Below are 12,143 nucleotides of genomic sequence, written 5' to 3' on the forward strand. Positions count from 1 at the left end.
CCGCACAGGTTCCGCTTCAACAGCTCCAAATCTTTCTGCATAAATTGTATCAATGCAAGCCCAGATTGCCTCACCAAATCATTTTCTCCCAAGTGTATCAGCAACAAGTCCGGGCATCCCCACTGCGGCAAAATCCCTGTGATAAATGGGAGTAAACTCCCCCACCTCATTCCGCTCTTTCCCCACCAACGCACTTCGTGTTGTCTGCTGGGCAGTCCCATTGATCTGCCGTAGATCTGTCTTTCCGCAAATTTTGCCGCCCAATGTACGAATGAATGGCCGACCAGCCAAGTCACTGTCTTATCATTCCGCGGTCCGGCCACGCACCCTGTAAGGAAAAAACACTGTAACAAATGTGATACGAACTTAACCCCCCCCCCAACCTGTGTTTCCTTAGGGCCTAACGTAGCGCTCGCAGCGTCGGGATTTCCATCTACCTATTGCTTTAATCTTAGCCCAATCCCATCCCAAATGAGCTGCAGCTGTTGCTGCCCCGATCCTAAAGGAGTGCGTTCCAAAATCCCCTGCTTGTCGCCCAGTCCGGCCCAAAGCCATCCTCAAAACCTGTAGCAACTGATAGCTAGTGAGTTTCTTTCCCGATGCATGTACAAACACCCCTGCTTCCCCTGCCTGCCCCCACTTTTGTTTGAAAACCATCCACTCCTTCACTGGGCATGCTAACTCATCACCTCCTTTCTCCAACCATACCCACTTCCCTTTTCCTAGCTGGTCCGTCTTGGACTTCCTGAGCCATATGCCCAATCTCCCTTGATGCAAGCAGATCTCCCACTCCTTCACACCACAGTCCTTGCCTATGCCTAGTAATTCAGATACCCTAAAAGCCCCGAAAAACATCCAGACCATACACAACCTGAAAAGTCCTACCTCGTGTTCATCCGTGCAACATACTGGCAAAACATGCAAAAGTTCTTTCAGTATCCCAAATGTAATGGGCTCTCTTGCCTTAGTTCCCTCCCCGGCCCTAACCCTGCCCCATCCTTTCAACATTTTTCCCAACAAATCATTCCTTGCTGGATCCGTACCAAAGAAAAGCTTCCCATAAAATGAAACTCCTGCTAATTTCCCGCCTATTGTGGCCGGGGATAGCCCTCCCTTAATCAAGTACAGCACAAAGCGTAAAGCCCGTGCTTCTAAACACTCAGACCTCTGAGCCCAGAAATTGCCCTTAAACTCTTCAAAAGATTGAAAGTCCAACCATGCCAGCCTGTAACTTCGCCGCGTAGAGACTGCCAAAGACATCTCCACCAGCCCCGAGATCATCATGCCCCCCACTCCCAAATGTCTGCCGGGACCGTAGTCTTGGACTGCTCCGCTCCTGGCGCCAGGTCGCGAAAACGCCGCCACTGTGAACGAGATAGGGAGTCTGCAATCTCGTTGTATACCCCTGGTATGTGTGCAGCTTTAAAGATAACATTGAGAGATAGACATTGCAGCATGAATTGACGCAGCAAGCGCAACACTCTTAGATCTCTGGCTTTCTGTCTGTTCACCAATTCAACTACTGTCATATTGTCCACTTGTAAAACTACCGTCCGATTGGCCAGTTCCCGTCCCCAGACTGCCAGTGCCACTAACAAAGGAAAAAACTCCAGGAACGCAATACTCCTTCCTTGTTGCAACCACTGTTTGGGCCATGACTCCGCGCACCACCTCCCATCCCAGTAAATGCCAAAACCCGACGCGCCTGCTGCGTCTGAAAATATTTGAACTTGCCACACTGTGTCCACATCTCCAAAAGACATTGGTACCCCATTAAACTTCCTCAGGAACATCTCCCATACCTTTATGTCCTCCCTCAGGGCCAAAGAAACTCTTATCCTATGGTGAGGTAACACTGCCCCTGACATGGACAGCCCAAGTCTTCTACAAAAGCACGTCCTCCCCTCACCACTCTACATGCAAAATTGAGATAGCCTAGTAGTTTTTGTGCAGTCCGTAACTCCATTTTGTGCAGCGTTCGCACAACTGCTAAGCATTCTAGGATTTCCTTCACTTTTGCTGCTGGCAGTCTTGCTACCATTAGCTCCGCATCTAGCTCTATGCCCAAAAAGGTCATGATTGACAGCGGGCCCTCTGTCTTTTCCGGTGCCAACGGCACTCCTGTCTGCTGCATCAATCTCTGAAAGGCTCCCAAAGCCAGCCCACATGTCCCGGATGCCGCCTCCCCTACAAAAAGAAAATCATCCAGATAGTGTGTCACTGCTTTGTGGCCGCTTGTTTTCACAAAAACCCACTGCAGAAAGGTACTGAAAGTTTCGAATAGCGCGCATGATATCGCGCAACCCATAGGTAGGACCCTGTCTACATATATGGCTCCATCTAACTGCATGCCTAGGAGGTCAAAATCTGCTGGGTGAATTGGTAACAAACGGAAAGCCGATTGTATATCACATTTCGCCATTTCCGCTTTTAACCCGCACCTCAGGACTAATTTCACTGCGTCATCCACAGACGCGTAAATTACTCTGGTATCTTCCTGTGCGATAAAATCATTTACCGACGCCCCTTCAGGCCATGACAGATGATGTATCAGCCGAAATTCGCCTGGCGCTTTCTTGGGAACTACTCCTAATGGGGATATCATTAAATGATCCGTTGGCCAGTCGAAAAATGGACCTGCTATTCTCCCAAGTGTCACCTCTTTGTCTATTTTGTCGCGTATTACTTGCGGCTGTTCGTTTGCAGACCGTAAATTATCTGCCCATCGCCTCTGCCGAGGACCTTGATAACCTACCCTAAAACCTTCTCGAAAACCCCATTCCAATTGTCTGGCCCTATTCTTGTCTGGGTATTTGCGCAGCCATGGCAACAATACATCTAATCTAACTGGCGTAGGCCCCTTTTGGCGTAGGAGCACCTTGTGAGCCCCTTCCTCTTGACGCCCTCCATTGCTCTGCCGGGCTGTTGAGGGAGAAACAGTGTATGACTGGATGACGACCCCCGCACTTGGAGCAGTCATGTTTGAACCTACACTGAGCCCTTGAACAGAAACCCTTGTTGAAATTCCAACAAGCCCCTGTGTTACTCGCCTGCGTTTTTGTATTATTTCCCGCCCCTCCCAGAGCGGGGCGCGCCTGAAAGGGCTTATATGTTACAGGCAACCCGCTCGCCGTATGAGTGGATGCCGCTGTATGTGCTGATGCCATCCATTGCATCCATAATTCTGGGTCTACGTCCCCCCATGGTTTCTCGGGATTGATGCTCACCCGGGCTCTAAACTCCTCGTCATAACTTAGCCATGCGAAACCCCCAAAATGCATCTGAGCCTTCCTAATGATATCCATGTACTTAAAGAGCGCGATGGCCCGGTCTGGGTATTTTTCGCAGTATATGCTAGCGAAAATCAAAAAGGCAGATGTCCAATTGTCCATGGTAATGGGCACCCTAGGCCTGCGTGCTAACTCCCACTCCTCTTCCTTGGAGCCTTCTTTGGCTTGTATGTCCCTATGTAGTAGTTTGAAAACGTCAACATATTCATGTTTCCATATCTTTGTCTTAGTTTTTTCCGCGACATGAGACCCTAAAGGCATGGCCAAACCCATGTACGGCAGGCGCTTCTTGTGCGCTCCCCCTTCTTTGTCCTCCGCGTTCTTGCTCTCCCCAATGGGCGGGCTAACCGCCGTTGTAGTACTGGTGGCTGCCGTCTCTTTATCCTTGTTCATGTCGCCCTTCTGTGCTACGACCTCCCCCGGGTTATCCAAAACTGACCCATCTCCCACACCTATTGATTTGCTCGTGCGCGTAACCTTACTAGCTACTCCCCCGTCACCCCAAACTGACCACCATCTCCCCTTACCTCCAATTGGTTCATCCCCATAACGCGGCGCTCGCCTCGTCATTCCGCCACGTGGCCTCGATAGCCTTACACTTGACGGCCCTTCCGCCATGACGTCGTCCTGAAAAAGAAAAGCAGAGGCAGGGGTTGCGCCGCACTTGCGCCCCCGCCCCCCCCCCTCTCTTAACCTCGCTCCCTTCCTCCTCACGCACTTCTCCATCTTCCCACTCTCCTTCATCTTCGTCATAGTCCAATTCCAACTCATCATCCTCTTCCCCGCCTCTTTTGTTTTCCATATACCCTTGAGGTTTGTTTGACGGTAGCTCTATTGTACTTTGGCCCACATGGCGTCCGCCAACCTGCTGATGTCCCCGTTCCCGCGGTGTAGAGAAGGCCGCCGTAGACCCCTCTATTGCTTCGTTCCAACGCGCTTGGGCCGTATTGCACCCCGTTGGTGTCCCCCTTTTCTTGCCAACCTCCGACGTTGACCTTGTGCTGCCTCTCCCCATGTGGCCGCCTGAACCACTGGGGCTTTCCAAGCCAACCTGCCCCTCGGCCGCACAAGCCTCCTGGAACCTACCTTCTCCTGCCTGTGGTATCCAAACCCAGCTACCTTTGCTAGCCCCTGCTGCCTGTACCCCCTTCGTGTCTGTGACCTCTTTAACTGTTTTGGTACCCTCGCGTCGCCTCCCTAGCTCCTCCCTGTCTTTGCATAACTGCGTCCATCTGGCCTCGGTTTCAGCCACAGCCCTACGCTGTTCGCGAATTCTGGCTTCTAAATCCCATGTTTCTGACTGGTCCCACCTCGCCTGGGGGGCAGGTCCGTGTAGCCCCCCCTCCATAATCACCTCCCCGGATTGCTTAGGTAACTTCGCCTGGCGTGGGGCTGGTTTGACCCGGCCCGCCCCTGCCCTGGGTCTCCCCAAGTATTTGCCTCTTTTCTTGGCTGGCGGCCCATGGCCCATGTGTAATGCACTCCCGCTCTTAGGGCGTGACAAATCCAATGGGGCCTGCAACCCACTGGGCCCCGGCGCTGGCTGTTCGGTCCCGACCCCCTGTTGCCCCGGGGTTTGCCCTGCCATGTCATCCCCTGGCCTGCCTGGGGGCCCCCCGCGTGCCGGGCCTGCGCCGCCTGCTCCCGTATCGCCTGCGCCCTGGTCCTGAGTGCCCTGGGTCTCCCCCCCAAACATTAGTGGGCTCAATACGTTAGGAGTCTCGGGCCGTACCTCTGTGGCCCGTTCCTGTCTCACTGGTACTTCCTCCGTGTCCCCTTCTGAATCCTGAGAATCGCATGCTGCGATTGCCGCCGCTACCCCGCTTGACGCAGCCCGTGTTGGGCGTGTCATGCCCACCCAAGCCTGCTCCAATACCCCGGGCCTAAGCAAATCAGCCCTCCCAGCCTCGCCCAGTACCCGGAGTGCTGCCCTGACAGCCTCCGCATCAGGAACGTTAGCCATGTCCCCCTATGCCTTGCCCTGTACACCCCCTATTTGAAAATATAAAGATTTTTTTTTTTTTTTTTTTTTTATATATATATTATATTTTAATTACCCTCCCCGAAGGCCCTTGCTGCTGTGGGCCTTACCGCCTCCTATGTGGCCCCCACACCCTTTTTGCCCCGTGTGTCTAGCCCCCCCCCCACCTTGATACGCCTCCCGGTTCTTTAAAATTTTTTGGCAGGCCCGCCCAGGCGCTGCAGCTGTGTGGCCTCGTCTGACAGCAACCGCGTGGTACCTGTGTGAAGGCCCCAGCTGGAATGCCGCCTCGCGGCCTCCCGAAGAAATTGACACGTCTCCGGCGCTATGCGGCGAAAACACGCGGGAACCCCTGCAGGCCAACGCGCGCCTGTGCCCTCCTGTCCGTGTCTTCGTGCCGGAGAAACAGTCTCCCGGGTTCCGGGGACTGTCGGGAGCGCCCGGGGGGGGGGCGCGGCCCAGGCCGCGCGTGTCCTAAATGCCGGCGGGACGCCGCCTACTAATTTGCCTGCCCGGCCCCCGCGCAACCACTATATGCCTCCCTGAACGCCCACCCCACCCCTTACCGGTTGCAGATGCACCGGACCCTACCTAAAAGCTCCCTGTACTCGCCTGTATTGGGCCCCAACCTGCCCTCGCCGTCTCCTAACCTGCCGCTCCACCTCAACACCTTTCCCCTCTAATGGTCGGCCCGGAAAGAGGCCGACCCCACCCCTCCAAACCCTTTTATCCCCTCCCTAAAACCCACCCCTACTCACCTGTCCCCCAATCACGGCGCACCCGCGCCACTTCCTGCAGTCCCGAAAAGACCCGCGGAGAGACTAGAGCGAGTCTCTCTCTCCGCGGGCCCCCCCATTCCGGAGTACCGCAGCGGGGACAAAGAAAATACACCAGACTCCTCTTTAACTGATTCGGCTCGGAACTGTTGGCGCCACGCCAACCCAGCCCATTTATTAACTTCCCCTACGTCAGGGGCCAAACTACTCGTCCCCAGTTGGCAGGGTGAAACAATAGTCGCAACGTGTTACAGCACACGCTGTACAACGGATACCCCTCCCCACTTGGTACCTTCGTAAATCCCAAACATAACAGTGGGGTTCCCACATAGCCCACATGGACTTTACTATTTAAGGTCGGTGGCTGGACGTCAAGTGATCATCCTGTGTTTGGGATCTGGTTGGGGATAAGTACTCCATTCTCCTCGCCATAGCACTTCATTAACTCAGGAGATTTAATTTCTAACGTACCTTGGGGATGGACCTTGCAGCGCATGTTGGCCAGGGATACTATTTACCAGTCACTTTGTAAAGAGGGCGTGGTCCACTAGCTCGGTCTCCTAGGTAACAATGTGGGAGAATGAAGGCAGGAGGAGCCCGCGTTGTCAATTTCACCATTACTTGGTCACCACTAAGCAGGTGAAAAGCTTGTATTTCTAGTTTTACAACTTTACACCCTCTCTGCCCTAGATAGAAACCATAATGGTTCAGGCATCCTCTTTAGAAATTCCATTACAGTTGTTCTGTTACAGCGTCACTCTTTCCCCAGTAATGATATTTTAGGTTAATCAATTGTCCTGTTTGCATTATAGTCCATTTCAGGATGCAACATTAAAATGCAATAACACAATCCCTCTTGGTGCCAGGGATCTAGTAGTTGTCAGGCGAACCCCTGTCTCACCCTCCTTCGTGCAACATGTTCAGGTTTAGTCTCCATTCACTGGTGGCCGCATCAGTGAATGCAAATATAAACTATTAGGCCATGCGTAAGAGTTCTCCCTTCTGACCCTTATAGGAACTTAGTCAAAGTGTCAATGGTGCTGCAGGACCATTAGCTGCAAGTCTCCTGGGCCCCAAAGGCTCGGTTTCAGTCTTAGCCACTCCTGCGGTATGCAGTGTCAGTGTTCACTGGTGCAGTAAGTGCCCTCTCCTCGGGCACTGCCAAGGCTGGCTCCTGTACAGCGAAGATAGGCCACTTGTGCTGGACGTGGAAGCAGCTAGCGGCACAGGCTCCTCCTGTTGAGCAGTGCTACTGGTTGGTTTCCAGTGATTGGAGTTTCTCTCGATCGGCGGACACAAAAGGTAAGTTGCTCTTCCCCTTAGCAGGGGGAGGTGCTTTTGTGATCTTCAGCTCCCGACTGCAGCTCCAACAAAAGTGCAACATCCTAGGCAATATCTCAATGAACCTTGGGGACTTCTTCAGGTGCAGATCACGACATGTGGTCTCCACCTGCTGGTCACAGCAGTTCTCCTTCAATCCGGGGCGAAGGCCCGCACTCTAGGCCAAAGTGGTAGCAGCAGCACTTCCTGGCATATGGGGTTGTCACAGTGTTTATAATCAGTGCACAAACTCTCCATAGTTGATAGCCCTCACTACCGAGGCCCCTCCTGGCATACAGGGTCACCAATTTCGGCAGTCACAGGTCCTGCGCACCTGGCCTAAAACTCAGTTCACCGGTGACCCCCTTTTGGCATATCGGGTCACCGCAGTGCAGCCGTGCGGCTTAGTCCTTCCGACTTCCAATATGACTCAGGACAATGCGGCCCTGTCCTGTGATATGAGGGTCGCAGAGCCAGTACTGCACACGGGCAACGAACCGATCGGTGCGCAGCCTCACACCTTGCTCAGGGAATCCTCAGGTAGGGCTCCTCACTGGACCTTGCTCCCTCCAATGCTCTCCTCTCCCTCACAGGACACATTGGTCTTGGCAAGCAAACAGGCTATGGTTCTCCAGGCTTCAGGGCAAGTGATCTTGTTTTCCTAGGAAATGTTCCCTCATTCAGCAGGGAGACTAGCAGAGCCTTTTGTCCCCAGTCCTGGTCACAGGCAGAAGTCTTGCAGAGCTTTCCCTTCTCACACAGCTGCTATGCTGTGCTGGCTGCTTGGCAGATGACAATTTTGGGGGGACTCAACCTCCCCTTTTAATAGTCCTTTTCCAGACACCAATTGTGATTTAGGGTCTGGGTCTTTGAAGTTTTATGTTGGGGGTCTGCTTCTTTTGAAGTGGGCACTTCTCCTTTTCATCTTCCTTCATAAAAGATGTCTTTTAAGCTGATTGTCCACAACATAATTCATGGGAGTGACCACAGTTTACACCTGGATGTCAGCCACAGCGATATGTGGATCAAAGGGTTAATCCTAGACCCCCCCAGTCCAACTCTTTATGATACTCTTATCATCCCCATCTCCCTTCCTGAGATGAGTCCAGGCCCCTTTTTTGTGATGTATCACTGAAGCAAAGAGCAGGCTTTTAAGATGTAAAGGGAGTCTCTCCTTCCCTCCAGTGTGTCCCTATCCAGCTCACAGGAATGCAGCAATACACAAATCTGTTTTGGGGGATTCCTCTCCTCCTCAAGTCTTTACCAGGCAGGCCTTGGCTTCTAAAAATGGAACCCAGGGTCCTCCATCCATTGTACCATTGCAGGCACACTCCCTGAGTGTACTTTCAAAGCACACTTTGGGTCCAGCACTGTTACCTCTGCATTGTACCCTTACATGTACACATGCACTCAGTACACACACCCAATCTGCGCACACTTTTCAGCACTGAAGCTTTCCCATATTTAACCAGGGTGTGCTCTTTACAAACATACACTCTGCCAGCACACTCACTCACTATGTGTGCACTGCACAACACCTCACTCTTCATTTATTGTACTTCACGCATGCACACATACACTCAGCACATTCTGTCCCTGCACACGCACTGCACAGCACTATATCTCTCATGTACTTTATTCCTCTCAGGCTTACGTACACCCAGCACATGTACTAACCACACATGTACTGCACAGTACTGCTCCATCCTTATACTGTACCCTTTCTAGCCACTTATACAACTAATGCAGAGTCAGCACTCTTCTGCCATGCAGCACTCCACATATATCTGATGTAGGCCAGGGGTTAGTTAAGCACACAGCAGTTGAATGTTTTAAAGGGTGAACAGGCTCACTCCAGTGACACCGGGTAAGAAAGGTTCTGTTCACTACTACTGATCATTATACCGTATGGTGGCACCACCGCACTCATGCTGCTTAACTCCTGGTGAAGGCAGTAGCCTTCCACCACTACAAGGGTAGCACTTTGGGCACCCCTCTCAGTCCACCAAGACTGCAATCTGTGAGACAGACCTTTGTCTTGGCACACACGCATGATCTGGGTTCACCTGTGACAAAAATATCAGCATTAGGGATCCAGACAACAGTACAGTTGGGCATTCAGGGCATGGGTACATGTCTCTTACCATGCAGAGGTCTTTTCCAGCCCAACATTTACTTCTAAGTTTTTCCTACTTTTTGGTACTTTGGAACTGGGCTAAGCTGTCCACACATCCTGATGCTGCTGATCTGTTAAACCTGTTTTATAATCTTAATTGACCTCAAAGGGTAAATGGTTCTATTCTCATGGCAGGCTACTATCTGGACTTTTGCTTCACCCCTAAAGACTTGGTCCTCTGTAATGCCCCCTCCCTTTACCTGAACTGATCATTCCTTGGTACCTTTCTGTTATCAGTTACGTGAGTAAATCATTTCTTCCAGATGCTCCTTTAAGGCATTGCTTGGCAAACATGCCTGGTCTAGACTGTCCTCTAACACATTTACCAATGCCCTTGTTAAGGTCCTCCTACTCCTCTTCTCTAGCTTAGGATTTAATAGTAGTATTAAGTTTTCTTTGGACAAGACAGTCCTGGTTTCTTCTCCTGGATTCCATCATCCCCGTTCCTCTGCTCCTCTGTACACTAGCACTCTTGGAAATGCCAAACTACATTGTAAGAAACCGGAGCACCAGTGGTTCAAAAACAATTCTCCCTTTAAGAAGTTTTCTCTATGGGTGCTCTTTGTTCAAATACACATCTTGTACAGACTATCCAGGCTATTTTGCAATTAACATTGTTAATTCATGCTATTATACAAAATAACTTTATCAGGTACTTTGCTCACTCTTTTCACTTGATTGCAGAGGCTTCTGTATTAGAACCATCTCAGCATCTGTGTAATAATCTCTGAGATTTCTTTGTCAACAAAATAATCCTATAGTTGTAGCTCCTTCGCTGTTTACATTGCTGAGCCCGCTTTTGACTACTCCTGGTCTGATTTAAGATATTATCTTTCTTTGATGGAGTTCAAACCTCTGTCTATAGAATTCATTGATTAATTTTCTTCTGCATCTCCTGGTCTCCCTTAGATCCACACCCTCCTCATATTTTAGGACTAGGCTCACTGACGATGTCTGAGACCCTTCGAATGGTTTCCAATAAATCTTTTACCACCACTTCTCTTCCTGCTTGGAAAAATGCTTTAGTGATTCCCCTTCTGAAGAAACCATCAGCCAACCCATCCACTCTGAGCAATTTCCACCCTATTTCTCTGTTACCTTTTTTCAATAAAGGCCATAGAAAGGGCTATTAACAAGCAGGTGCCACTTGTTTCTTGAATATAATACCATTCTGCATTCAGATCAACCTGGTTTAAAGAACTAAGACAGTGCTGGTCTAGTTGCTTGATGATTTGCGGATGTTGGTGGATCAGGGAGGATCGTCTGCTTTGGATCTTTTAGGCCCTATCTGCTGTCTATGACACAGTCTTTCATGCTCTATTGATTATTTGTTATTCAAGAGAATGCCCTTGGGGATCAGATCCTAGCTATCAAATCATGCCCAGGCAGTTTATTTTGCCCCTTTCCATTCAGGTTTCAAAGTTCTCTTGCATGGGTTTCCACAGCTTTCCTCCCTTACCCCTACCCTTTGTAACTTGTATGCTCATCCATTAGCAGTGCTTATTTTGTCAGATGGCCTTAATTTTATGTGCTAGTCCAAGAATACCGAAATTCTTATCTGATTTGATGAGTATTCACAGAACATAGGCTTTGACTTTCATGATGCATGTTAAATGCGAAGGACTGGATGAGGACTAACATCCTGAACCCTAACACTGGGAAGACTGGGAATAATTGTCTCTGGGTAAAAACAGGCTTCGAGCCTCACTTGGCTTCTGGCCTTCACAGCTGCACCTATTCTAGATGATCGAAGTCTTGGTTTCCTGTTTGATCAAGAGCATTTCTTCATTCCGCAAGTTGGCTGAATTGGGGTGGGGTTTCACCTGTTGTTGATTGACATGAAGAGTGCTTGCGTCTATCGAATGATTCACTAATTGTGGTTTTGTAGTAGATGGAATTGGCCTACGATATGATCTGTCTGCATGTGGCACAGAAAATGTACTGTGTTACCAGGTGTTGTGTTTGTTCTCCACCTCTTCTGAAGTTGTTTGACAGTGCATTTGCTGTTGGTGAGGTCTTGATGGTACCATGATGCAGAGGGTTTGGTTTAAAAGGGACATTTCATGGGAGTGTGGACTATAAATGCCTTCTAAAGATATTGACTAAAGTTACTCAGCGAGGACGTAACATCTGATCCAGGGTCCGATCAGTTGCCGCGGAGATCTGGTTAATGTGAAGTGCAACTTCTGGAAGGTTTCTGGAGTATTTGTTCATTGATTACTGTTTTTTTGTTGGCCTCTGTTGGTGGGCGAGCTGTGGAGCAGGGCAAAGGTAGCAAGTTCAGATCAGTTCGCATCTTGAAGGTAGCTGCAAGCGTTATTAGGCACAGGGGTGCAGCTGAATTCCAGGGTTCCCAGGTGGTGTCGCTGGCCCTATCCAGCACACTGAGGAAGCATTCTTCATGATTTTGCATGAAATGTCACGCGGACACTAGACATGTCCAAGTAATATGCTGATTTGAAGATGTGGACATCGTTGTGAGAAGATCTTATATCTTGGATTTTAAAGCTGTGGGGCCAGAAGATGGTGTGGAACATGATGATTTTCTAGTTGTAGCTGAGAGCAGAAAGGGGTAGCCTGTGAGCACTCTGTTGTTGTAG

This window comes from Pleurodeles waltl, chromosome 4_1 (genome assembly GCF_031143425.1).
Source record: "Pleurodeles waltl isolate 20211129_DDA chromosome 4_1, aPleWal1.hap1.20221129, whole genome shotgun sequence".
NCBI classification, from domain to species: Eukaryota; Metazoa; Chordata; class Amphibia; order Caudata; family Salamandridae; genus Pleurodeles; species Pleurodeles waltl.